The sequence below is a fragment of the Castor canadensis genome, chromosome 6 (assembly GCF_047511655.1).
Source record: "Castor canadensis chromosome 6, mCasCan1.hap1v2, whole genome shotgun sequence".
NCBI classification, from domain to species: Eukaryota; Metazoa; Chordata; class Mammalia; order Rodentia; family Castoridae; genus Castor; species Castor canadensis.
In genome coordinates this window covers 36,820,788-36,833,380 of record NC_133391.1, presented here as the reverse complement: position 1 = coordinate 36,833,380, position 12,593 = coordinate 36,820,788, and the positions used below count along the sequence as shown (strand labels likewise).

The 12,593-nt window shown below is 44.7% G+C and overlaps 1 long non-coding RNA gene across 1 annotated transcript in view; it reads right to left on the bottom strand.

Moving 5' to 3' along the window:
* Window positions 1–12,593, bottom strand: part of LOC141424066 (uncharacterized) — a 31,592-nt gene that overhangs the window by 6,020 nt on the left and 12,979 nt on the right. Inside the window, exon 2 of the long non-coding RNA XR_012448891.1 lies at window positions 9,220–9,343. This is a non-coding gene — a long non-coding RNA (uncharacterized lncRNA). The remainder of the gene's footprint in view (window positions 1–9,219; window positions 9,344–12,593) is intronic.

Below are 12,593 nucleotides of genomic sequence, written 5' to 3'. Positions count from 1 at the left end.
GGAACCTCACCGGGCGGTTAACACACCATCGGGTAGCAGTCGCCTAGCGCGCGTCTCCCCCGTGGAGGCCACTCGCGGCGGTTAACCCAGTCACTACCCAGGCCGCGATTCACCCCTAGGCTTCGCCTCCGCGGGGAGGACCTCAGGGCGGTTAACCTATCTGTCGCCGCCAGAGCACCTGCCCTAGGACAGTCAGAATTAACCCTTTGATGACATCATCGCCTTTGAAATCCCCGTGGGTGTGTCCTCAACAGTAGAGACCTTTGTGCCACCTGGGCAACCTACTCCCCAGGAATGAGGGGCAGGGCGTCAAGGAAAGGCTTCGATTGTGCTGGCCTGGCTTCCCTTTCCCTGTGATTCTGGGTTATGTTTGGGGACAGGTCTCTTTCTGCCACTGGTTGTGAGTCAAACCTGTGCTTTATGTCTGAGGTTCAGAACTCTGTGTTCCAGGCTCAAGGCGTAAGATTTCATGGGTCTCCAAGCTCTTCTTCAAACTGTATGCCAATCCTTGAGCTGTTGGTCGCATTCGGTAGAGTGTAAAGGCTGAGACTTTTGGTTCTGTTTTGTTTTTTAGACAGTGTCTTGCTATGTCGCCCAGGCTCAAGCCATCTTCTTTCCTTAGCCTCCTGAGTACCTGTGATTACGGGTATGCCACTCGTGGGGCTCAAAAGGTTGATCTTGAGTGAAAACATGCCACGAATTAGCCATGTGACCTTGGGGAGGTTGCCAAACTTCTCTAAATTTTTTTTTCTTCATGCAAAATGGGAATAATGTCAGCACTTGCGTCATAGGGTTGTTGTAAAGTTAAAATAGTCCATGTAAAGCAGGGTACAGAGCCTGGTACATAGTATCCACTAAATGAGTGTAACTAGTGTTTACTTAGCATTTACTGAGTGCCTATTGTAGAGAGGCAACATAATAGAACATGGATGGCCATCAACTGTGCAGCCAGACTGGGCATGATTACCTGAAGGCCAGTATGCATTCCTGGGCAAATTCTTTCACCATCCTGTGCCTTTGCTTCTTCTTTTAATAACATGAATATCTATTGCATAGGTGTGGTGAGGGTTAGTTTCTGATTCAAATTTAATAATTTGTACTAAGCGCTTCAGAGATGATACAAAAATTTACCACCTAGTAAATGAAGTTAGGGAGACAGAAAGTACTCTAGGACTCTTAAGCATGGGTCAAGCAGTTAAGACAGGAAAGTGTCCTAGAAGAGGGGACAGCTGGGATGAATCTTAAAGGATGGCTGGGAATTGGAGTGAGAGGAACTTCTGCAGTTTGGAGGCTGGGTTAGGGTTGTGCGGGGAGATGACAGGTGTATTGAATAAGCTGTGTGTTTGAGTTTGGCATAGCCCCAAACTGCAGAAGGGAGCTGGTTATGCCCAGTAAAATTGCACGCTTGATTGGCTCAGCCTCAGCTGCAGAAGTGGGCAAGATGCTGTACCAGCTGTTTTTTCCTTTAATGTTTATGTTTGGAGAAAAGCTGTCACAGGTTCTTCCTGTTCCAGAGGATCATGGTGTCATGCCCCCTCCCCTGAGAAATGCCTCTCTGCCTAGTGTTGCTACTCTATATAATAAACACACTGGAGGTAGGGGGTGCTCTTGTGTCTCCATCCGAGCACCCAAGGCTACCTGGCACCAGCTTTATGCATATTTGGTCTTTTGTCTGTCTTTTCTGGCATCTCCCGTTGCCCTGAGTTAGGTTTCTAGGACAAGCTGGTGCGGGATTCGAAAGGAATGCTGCTGGTAGAAGGCATTCCAGAGAAGTCGAGTGAAAAAGGCAAGAAGTAGGTAGGTTTGGGGTAGTAGGAATTGGTCAGGTTGCTGCAGCAGGACGAATGAATGACAGCAAGGCTAAGGAAGCAGGTGCCAGGGCACAGAGGCCATGTAGGGTGAGTTAAGGAACCTAGGCCAAGGCAGTAATGGTTGCCCAGAACTGTGTTAGGAGTTTCACATTTTGCAGAGATACTGAAGAGGGATCAGGTGACAATTTTGTCATATGGTCAAAATTGCCCTGGAAAATCCCTTACTCCATTAAGTTTAGCATGTTTGTTTTGTGTAAAACTCAGTATGTGGCAGTACAAATACAATGGCGTACAGAGTAAGTTATATATATATTTCTGGGTTTTTTTTTTTTTTTTTGGCGGCACTGGGGATGAACTCAGGGCCTCACGCTTTCGAGGCAGGTGATCTTACCAACTGAATTACTCCACCAGCCCTTTTTTGTGATGGTTTTTTCAAGATAGGGTCTCTCGAACTATTTGCCAGGAATGGCTTCAAACCATGATCCTCCTGATCTCTGTCTCCTGCCTGAATAGCTAGGATTACAGGCATGAACCACCAGCACCCAGCCAACTTGGTTGCCAATGTGTGACAATAATAACAAAGATACCATGACTTTATAGCAGCCTGTAATAGATATTAGTGCAAGGCCCAAATGGATGAAGTCTTGGGGACAGAGAGCAAGCCCTGGCCATGGCTGGCTCTAGTTCAGCTTGAGCAGTTAACTGTACCTACTCAGCTGCTGCTGTTGTTTAAAATGTTCACCAGGGGCTGGGGGTGTGGTTTAAATGGTAGAGCCCCTACGTAGCAAGCAGGAGACCCCAGTTCAAATATCAGTACCAGCCAAGTGCTGGTGGCTCACTCCTGTAATCCTACCTATTTGGGAGGCTGAGAGCAGAAGGATCTGAGTTTCAAAGTCAGCCTGGGCAAACAGTTTGTGAGATTCCCATCTCCAAAATAAGCAGAGCAAAATGGACTGGAAGTGTGCTTAAATGGTAGAGCGTCTGCTTTGCAAGCATAAAGCCTGAGTTCAAACCCCAGTCTCTCTCTCACACACACACACAAATCAGTACCACCAAAAAAAAAAAAAAAACTCAAACAAAAAAATTATTTCCATTTGTTGTACAGTATTCCATTATTCTATTCCTCTTGATGGACATTTAAATTTTTTCCAGTTTTTAGCTATTATAAAGAAAGCTACTGTACTGGAAGTGTGGCTCAAGCAGTAGAATGCTTGCTTTGTAAGTGCTGAAACCCTAAGTTCAAATCCCAGTCCCACTGAGGCAGTCAGCAAAGGAAAATAGCCCACCATGGGACCCTTCTTCTCTTAAACAAACAGGCATTCCCCACCACAGACCCTGAGCCATCTACAGCAATAAATCCCCTCTAAGTTATCAAGGTAGCATCCAGAAACGCCGCCTTTGGGCATGCTTGCTTGTTAAAAAAAGGTTGGCCCCAATGTGACTTTCCATGCCAAGTCCTCTTATGGAGGGTTTTATGAACAATGGTTGCATCTCATACATACAGCTAAAGGTCAAAAGTTGGCAAAAGTTTGTGAATAAGGCTGTGTTAAGTATGCCTGCCATCTACACCCTGGCCCCTCCCTAAGGACTGCCCAGATTTTTCCTGCCTTACAATTTATAAATTGGGCTGAACCAAAGAAATCAATGCTCCTATGCCACCTGGCAAGGGCCCACCACTTCCCTTACAGTTCTTACTGTTGAGGATTTGAACTCAGGGCCTCTCATACTTCCTAGATGCAGGCACTCTTACCACTTGAGCCACTCTGCCAGCCCACTTTTGTTTCAATAAAGTTTTGCTACTGTTTTGCGATTTGTGTCTCTGGTCAGTTCTCTGTTCAGGTGACACAAGAACTCAGAATCTTCCGGACTAGTGTCTTCTTAGACTATTCAGTCTGGTAACACCACCAAAAAAAAAAACCAAAAAGCTACTATGCACATGACAGTATAAGACTTTTGGTGAACCTAAGCATGCTTTTTTTGTGGGAAGGGGTGCTGGGCCAGAACCCAGGGTCTTGCAAATGTTAGGCAAACACTCTTAACACTGAGCTACATCCCTCAGTCTGGTATGCATTTTTGTTTGATACAAACCTATGTGCAGAATTGCTGGGTTACATGGAATTACAATGTACAGATTAAGCGGCTGTGATCTGCAGGTTTCTCTCTATGGAGGTGTTACTTGCCAGTGTGAAATGTTGTAGGCTGGTGTTGAGGGTCTTGCCTTCACAGGCCAGAGAACTGACTCATGAGGCAGCTGATTGACTCTTGACACAAGGCTGGTACACAAAGTAGGATTTATTAGAAAGGAAAGGCTACAGCTAGAGCAGTGCAGCGATGCCAGGAAACCAGTGGCACCCTGCTCAGGTGAAGGCTGGGGTTTTTTATGGATGCTTTAACTCTGGTTAGGGTAAGGATTAGGTAGGTTCTTATCATTGGCTGTGGATTCGTGTGCATGGGCTCTCTTCGATGAGCTGGTCTGTTTGCCTCTTATTGGGGGGAAACAACTTTGAGAGCATTCTATTTACCAGCCCTGTGGCAGATTTATGAGACCCTGTATCTCCTCCTCTGAGTTCAGGAATGTGGATGTATGAGCTCCTCAGGGTGCAGGGCCCATAGTGCTCTCCATGGGGGATGGGATACTGACTCACTCATTTGTCCTTTAGGTTCCCAGACCCAATAGAGGGATTTTAGGGGATGTGCTCAATGGTAAGGTGCTTGCCTAGCATGTGCAAGGCCCTGGGCCCAATACCCAACACTGAAAAAAAAGGGTACATAAGTCACTTGGGTATTTCGTAGCATGGAACACTTTAGCAAATATATGAAGATTTAAACTAGCCTTCTCTTCCTGTTTATATTTTTTGTCTTTTGAGGATGATTTTATCAGTTCAAAGGTTTTTTATTGTTTTTGAGACAGGGTCTCATTGTACAGCCCAAGCTAGCCTTGAACTCAGATTCCTCCTGCCTCTGCCTCGAAAATGGTTGGATTACCAAGGAGTGTGCAACCACTCCTGACTTCTCCAAGATTATTAGTGTTTGTCTGAAACTCTCAAGAAGTTTGACTTCATCAATGCCCATAAAGCCATCATGATTCACTTGCTAGACAACTAGAACAATGAGTTTTACTTCTTTTTTATTTTTTGTTTATTCATATGTGCATACATTGTTTGGGGGAGTTTCACTTCTTTATCATAGAAACCATTAAAACCTTAAACATTCCAACATGGTGCATTTCCTGTTTTCTAAAAATGATGCAACTGCCAGTACTGAAAGACTTCATCTCCTGACCACATCAAGATTAGGGTCAGTATCCATAGCTTTGGGAATCAAGGGATAATTTCTGTCTCATTGTACGGCTACAAACAGCAAATCATGCTTAGCCAGCAGAGTGAAAGCCAGGGTGCTGATGGGGGAGGTCAACTCCCTTCAGTGCCTTGTGAGCTCATAAAGTGGGTGGTACCTGAAGATGGTATTGCTGTGGCTGGCAGCACTAATGCCAACTCTTTTCTTAAGAGTTTGACTTTTAGAACAAAGAGCTCTGGAAGTGAATCAGGAAATGTGTTGTAGCACAAGTAGGCTTTTTTTTTTTTTTTCCCCTGAGGTGCTGGGCATTGAACCCAGAGACTCCTAGACAAGTACTTCACCACTGAAGTACACTCCCAGCCTCGGTTTGTTTTGTTTTTTCTGTTGTTTGTTTTTTTTGTTTTTAAGGGCACCAGGATTTGTAGGCCTGTAAACTGTACTGTCACTCATTGGCTAGAGGTGCAGACACATTCACAAGGTCACATTAGTTGCTTTGCAACCAGAGCTTTGTGGGGATTTATTATTTGTGTGTGTGTGTTTTCTTTTTTTAGTAAAAGTAACAAAGTTTATCAGAAAAGGAATTTACTATAACAGGATGAGTGGGGAGAAATGGAAATAAAAGGGAGAAACATTTTCTGCTCTCCATGCAGGAAATAGAAGTTAAGACTTATTTTTTTCATTTTTTGTTTCTCTGGGACATTTGTGTTTTTAGTTTGGAAATATAAATGCAGCTGGGCCTTCTCCCCTGGAAGATTTTAGCCACACTGCATTCTGGAAAACAGCCTTTTAGCCAATAATTGTAATACCATTGGGTAGGGTTTGCTGTCTGTTCTTGTAGATACAGCCATATTCATAGTTTGTATGGCTTTGAGGTTGAAATTTTTTTTTTTGTCTTATTTGATGGGACTGGAGTTTGAACTCAGGGCTTGGCACTTGCAAGCAGGTGCTCTATGGCTTGAGCTCATACCTTCAGTCCATTTTGCTCTGGTTATTTTGGAAACTGGATCTCAAGAACTATTTGCCTGGGCTGACCTCAAACCTCAATTCTCCCAGTCCTGTCCTCTGACTTAGTATCCTCCTGCCTCAGCCTCCCGAGTGCTGGGATTACAGATATGTAACTCCTCCCCTCCCACCACTAAGTGGTTGCTATAACTGTTACACCACACCACCCTTGGCTGGTTTTGAAATCCTTCTTTCTAAAGATCCAAAGGCTATCTTCTCTGGCAGGAGGTTTGTGACAAGGGACTTTTTTTTTTTTTTTTTGAGAAAGGGTCTACCCACATAGCCCCAGTTAACCTCATACTCATGATCCTCAGCCACTCCAGTGCTGGGATTATAGCTGTGTACCACTATATCCAGTTTTTTTTTCTGGTGCTGGGGACTGCACCTTTAGCCTCATGCATGCTAAACACATGCTCTGCCACTGAAAGGAAGAATCCTTCCTGCTTTTTTTTGCCATGTATTGCCATTTTAGGCTTTTTTTTTTTTTTTTTTTTTTTTTTTTGCGGTACTGGGGCCTTCACCCTGAGCCATTCCACCAGCCCTATTTTTGTGAACAGTTTTTCAAGATAGGGTCTTGAACTATTTTCCCTGGCTGGCTTTCAACCACTATCCTCCTGATCTCTGCCTTCTGAGGAGCTAGGATTACAGGTGTGAGCCACCAGTCCCTTGCTCTCATTTTAGGCACTTAAAAAAATAAATTTATTAGGATATATTCATTATACTGGGGAGGGATTTATAATGACAATTATGATTAGACTTATATTGTACATTAGTTACATTTCTCCCATCGTCTCTCCCTCTCAAAGCAACTGCAAGAGGTTTCTTAGTTCTATTTCCTATAAGTACATGAAGTCCATCAACCATATACCCTCACCTGAATCTGCTTCATTCACTCTCCCCCTCCATTTAGGCACGTTTTTTTGGTTCATATCTCCCAACAGTAAGTTTAGAGGTCTGTCAGTCTTCAGTAAAAGTTAATCATGTATCCTCTGCCGTCCCTGTAGCAGTTTTAGGAACCTGAGGACCCAGTTACATGTATTTCTTGAATCTTGATTGCACATGCAGATTTTTAAAAATTAGCATTAATTGTGCAAAGAGGTTTCATTGTGACATTTGCATACATGTATATAGTATACTTTGACCCAATTCACCTGTCTATATTATCCTCTGAACCCATCTCCTTCCTCCCCCCTCCTCTTTAACAGTTTCTAGGTTTCATTATGCTATTTTCATACATACATAATGTACTTCGATCGTATTCACCGTCACTCCTTTCCTTCTCTCCCCTTAGTCCCCCTTTCACAATCACGTCCTATTTTTACGTCTAGATTCCGAATTTATTATGCCACGTTGGGGAGACATCTCTTCCCTCATTTATTAAGCTAGTTTTTCTTCCAGCACGTAGAGATGGCTGCTTCTTCGCTTAGGTGCCAAAGTGGTTGGACTGCCTTCAGATGGGTCTTGTTACACGGAAAGGAGACGCAATCTAACCGCACTAGAACCGGACTTTAAAGACAAAACACGAGCTGGGGGCGGAGGCCAGTGGTTGAAGCGCTTTCCTACCTTGCGTAGGTCCTGGGGCAGATCCCCAGCCTAGCAAAGCACAAAATACCACGGGAATCACAGCGAGCCTCACAAGGCAGCCTCCAAGAGGCCGGGTGCCATCTCCCACCTCACTCGCACTCGCGTGGAATGCAGGTTGGCCGCGTTCTGACCTAGTTAATATGACTACTGTTGAGTTCAAGTTCAATACGTCTATGATGAAACTCCAGTCTATCTAACTCCTTTCATCCTCACAGCGAATTATTCCAGCTTTCACAGATTCATACAGGAGGTTTAGCGAAGTCAAACACCTTCTTCAAGACTACAGAGCTGGTGAAATGGTAGTGTCGAAAAGCAAAGCCACAGGTGTCACGCCCTAACCCACCAGGGGTGGAGAAAATGCCGACTGAGGCTGGATTTATGAACGCGAATTACGGGTCGCCGCCCCGCCCCTCGCCCCGCCCCTCGCCCCGCCCAGGTGCTAGTTATGTAACTGCGGCAACGCTCGCCGCAGGGGGCGGGGCCAGCGGTCACGTGGGCGGTGCGTGCAGTGCAGGGAGTGGGGGGTGGAGCTCCTGAGTGGTTCCCGCGTGCCAGGGTGACCATATCGCTGCGTGCAGCAGTCCTCCCACCTCGCTTAATCTGCAGCGGCCATCGAACCCAGAGCCCGCCACATGGGACGCTCCCCACAACTGCAGCTCCGCCTCCGCAATGCGCCCCCGCCCTCGGAGCTAGCTTTCGCGTCTGGAACGTTCTACCCGGAGCAAAGGCGGCAGGCGGAAACCGGGACCTGAGCCTGAGGGCCTCGAACTCGCTGCCGACAGGCAACTCTAGTTTGGCTAGGAAAGGACTCGGATTTCACTTAAGCTGAGACCTAGAGGGCGAGCCCGAGTTAGCTAAGACTCTGCAGCGACAAAAGCCCAGACGAAGGAGAGAGCTGAGTGGCAGGAGGAAGTGAACTTGACCTAGAAGGGTGCTGGTGAAAATGTCATCATCGAAGCTGACCCGTCCCTGCCCCCTCCAGTTTATCAATTCTGCCCCCTCAAAAAGAGAGGGAAACTGTTCTTTGCTTCTCCCTCTGTCTTCCTTCCCGCGGAATGTCTAGGGACCCTCCGCTGGGAGAAGGTCTTTTGCCCCAAGGAGGGAGATCTGAAGTAGCAGACACTCAGGTTAAGTAAAGGAGCACACCTATCAAGGTAACCAAGCCCTTGAAATAATCACACCCTTACACTCCACCAACCCCAGCTAGGTTAGTCACCCAAAGGTCTCACTTGCCCAATCAAATGCTCTATTGTTTTTCCTTGCTGCTTTTTTTTTTTTTAATTGACTCAACCTTTTCTAGCTTTCCCACCACCCTTGACATCCTTCATAGCCTCTATTTTCTAGTAAATCCTTATTGAGGGTGTCTCCCAGGCTTATTTGTTCACTGTTTAGTGATTCTCAAAGTGAAAGAACAAGGTTAAAAACATTTTTTCTATAAAGGCAAATCTAAACTGAGGGGAGGGTATCCTTGATTTTAATATTACAAATTAAAAATACATTTAGTAAGTATTTATTGAGTACTTACTGTGTGCCAGGAAGTAGGATACAAAGTGAAACTCAAGGTCTGTTGGAGGTAAGGACTGGGGATGTAGCTCAGAAGTGAAGTGCTTGCTTAGCAGGCTTGAGGCCTTGGGTTCAACTCCTAGTACCTAAAACAAACAAGAAGATCTATTAGAGTTAGAAGAAGCCAATACTGGCAGACCTTGATGACCTCTAGATGGGAACAAACTGAGGCAGGCTAAATTAGAGACATTAAGGCATGGGAACCAAGAGCCAGGAGCTAAGAATAAGCACTGTATTAACAGGTGACTTCATTAGGCTATTGCAGCTGGCCACACTCTTAACTTTGCACTAATGATTGGTCCTGGAGCTCTAGATAAGCATATTCTGGGTGCATATCTCAAGAAAACCATCTGACACAACAAATCTGTGGACTAAAGGGGACCTTGTTAAAGGAAAATAAATAACTCCTATGGATGGGCTTTTCTGCCCTAAATAAATATTTTCTAAGCCAGGCGCCAGTGGCTTACATCTGTAATCCTAGCTACTTGGGAGGCTGAGATTGGGAGGATTGAGGTTCGAGGTCAGCCTGGGTAAATAGTTCGTTAGACCCCCAGCTTTAAAATAACTAGAGCAAAATGGACTGGAAGTGTGGCTGAAGTGGTAAAGCACCTGCTTTGCGAGAGTTCAACATTCCCCTCCTAAAAAAAAAAAAAAAAAAAAAAAAGAAATACATGGAGAAATGAAGGCTGGGGATGTAGTTCAATGGTAAAGCACTTGCAGGCATACACAGGCAATGGGTTTGATCAACACAGAGAAAGAGGGAGAAGGAGAAAGAAAAAAAAGAAATGAGATAGGATAGATTAGATATATGAACTTAGGACTGAGAAAAAGAGCTCTTGGTTGGAGAAGTTTGGGACTCAGTGAACTGGGGATTCCAGCACTACTGTACTGCTGATAGCTGGTAAAGGCTTGGGAGAGCTATCTCCTAATTTATAATGAATTTTGTGAGCTGTTAAACACAGTCATTATTAGAATTAAATTGTGTCAACATAGGCAGTAAGAACTCAACTCATCACTTCTAATTGTTTTTCTCTCCTTTTGCTCTCGTAGAGTCAATTGACTTAAACAACAGAAATTTATTTTCTCTTAGTTGTGGAGGCAAGATGTCTTAAGAGCAAGGTGTCAGCAAGTTTAGTTTCTCCTGGGTTTGCAACTGTCATCACCTCACTGTATCTCACTTGACGACTCAGTGCCTCTTGAAACTGTTTATGTCCCTGGGATCTCTTGTGTTCATGTTTCCATTTTTGATGAGGACACTAGGCTGATGGATTAGTTCTCACCATAATACCCCTTTTTAACATAATCACCACTTTAAAGGTTCTGTCTCCAACTGCAGTCACATTCTGAGACTCTGGGAGTTACTGCTTCAGCATATCAAAATGGCAGGGAGAGGGGGAGCACAATTCAGCCCATAACAATTTTACTATTTGATATGCTCTGGAGGTTTTCTTTTTTGTGGGTCTGGAATTCGAACTCAGGGCTTTGCACCTGCTAGGCAGGCACTCTACTGCTTGAGCAACACCTCCAGTCCTGTTTTTTTCGAGACAGGGTTTTTTGTTGTTGTTGTTTTGTGGATATAGGCTTGAACTCAGGGCCTATACCTTAAGCCACTCCACCAGCCCCTTTTTGTAATGTTTTTTTTTCAAGATAGGGTCTCAAGAACTATTTTCCTGGGCTAGCTTTGAACTGTGATCCTCTTGATCTCTGCCTCCTGAGTACCTAGGATTATAGGTATGAACCATTGGCACGGAGCTGGAGACAGGGTTTTGCTCTGCAGCCCAGGTTGGCCTTGAACTCATACTCTTCCTACTTCAGCCTCCAGGTGCTAGGATTATAAAGTACACCATCATACCTGGCTAGATATTACTTAAAGTCCCTCTCCCTCCACCCCCCCACCCCCACCATCACCATTTAAACAGGATTCTTATTTAGAGTTCATGTTTTTCCCACTTTCTTCAACAAACCTAGTGTCCTAAAATGAACTACTTCATGTGAGGCACATTTCATACCTAGATTGACTGGTTGCCAAGGGCACTCCACTGGCACTCTGAACAAACTCAAGTTTCTTCTCTCCCTTTCTGCTAAAAGGACAACTTAAAAGAAGGTCACCTCAAGGTGTACCATCAAGACACAATGCTGGGGAAATGGAGTTTGTGGAGCCAGTCTAATAATAGAGATTTGAAGTGGTTATGAGAACAGTGAACTCTCTCGGTATTCCATCAGCAGCAGAAGTACTTGAGTTCAGGGCTGGGATCATGGCTTAAGTGATAGAGCACCTGCCTAACAAACACAAGGCCCTGAGTTCAAATCCCATTATTGCTCCCCCCCTCAAAACTTGAGTTCAAATGATGAAACTTAACATTTTAGGCCTGAGGTTTTTTTTTTTTGGTGGTACTGGGGTTTGAGCTTAGGGCCTCACACTTGCTAGGCAGGCACTTTACCACTTGACCACTCTACCAGTCCAAGAGACTCTTTTTTCTTTCTTTCTTTTTTTTGCAATACTGTGGCTTGAACTCAGGGCCTTCACCTTGAGCCACTCTGCCAGCCCTTTTTGCGATGGGTATTTTTGAGATAGGGTCTCTTGAACTGTTCACCCAGTCTAGCTTGAACCTCGAGCCTCCTGATCTCTGCCTCCTAGGTAGTTAGGATTACAGGCATGAGCCACCAGTGCCCGGCCCAAGAAACTCTTATTAAGTCTTTAGGGTATAATTTGAAGGTGAGAAATGAAAAACACATACCTATGTGTGTGCAAACTCTATGGCTGATAGAAAGACAAGAAAATATTTTTAATTTTTTTTCTTTTTTTTATTGCTTTATTATTCATATGTGCACACAATGCTTGGGTCATTTCTCCCCCCTGCCCCCACCCCCTCCCTTACCACCCACTCCGCCCCCTCCCTCTCCCTCCCACCCCCTCAATACCCAGCAGAAACTATTTTGCCCTTATCTCTAATTTTGTTGAAGAGAGAGTATAAGCAATAATAGGAAGGAACAAGGGTTTTTGCTAGTTGAGATAAGGATAGCTATACAGGGAGTTGACTCACATTAATTTCCTGTGCGTGTGTGTTACCTTCTAGGTTAATTCTTTTTGATCTAACCTTTCCTCTAGTTCCTGGTCCCCTTCTCCTATTGGCCTCAGTTGCTTTTAAGGTATCTGCTTTAGTTTCTCTGCGTTAAGGGCAACAAATGCTAGCTAACTTTTTAGGTGTCTTACCTATCCTCACACCTCCCTTGTGTGCTCTTGCTTTTATCATGTGCTCAAAGTCCAATCCCCTTGTTGTGTTTGTCTTTGATCCAATGTCCGCGTATGAGAGAGAACATACGATTTTTGGTCTT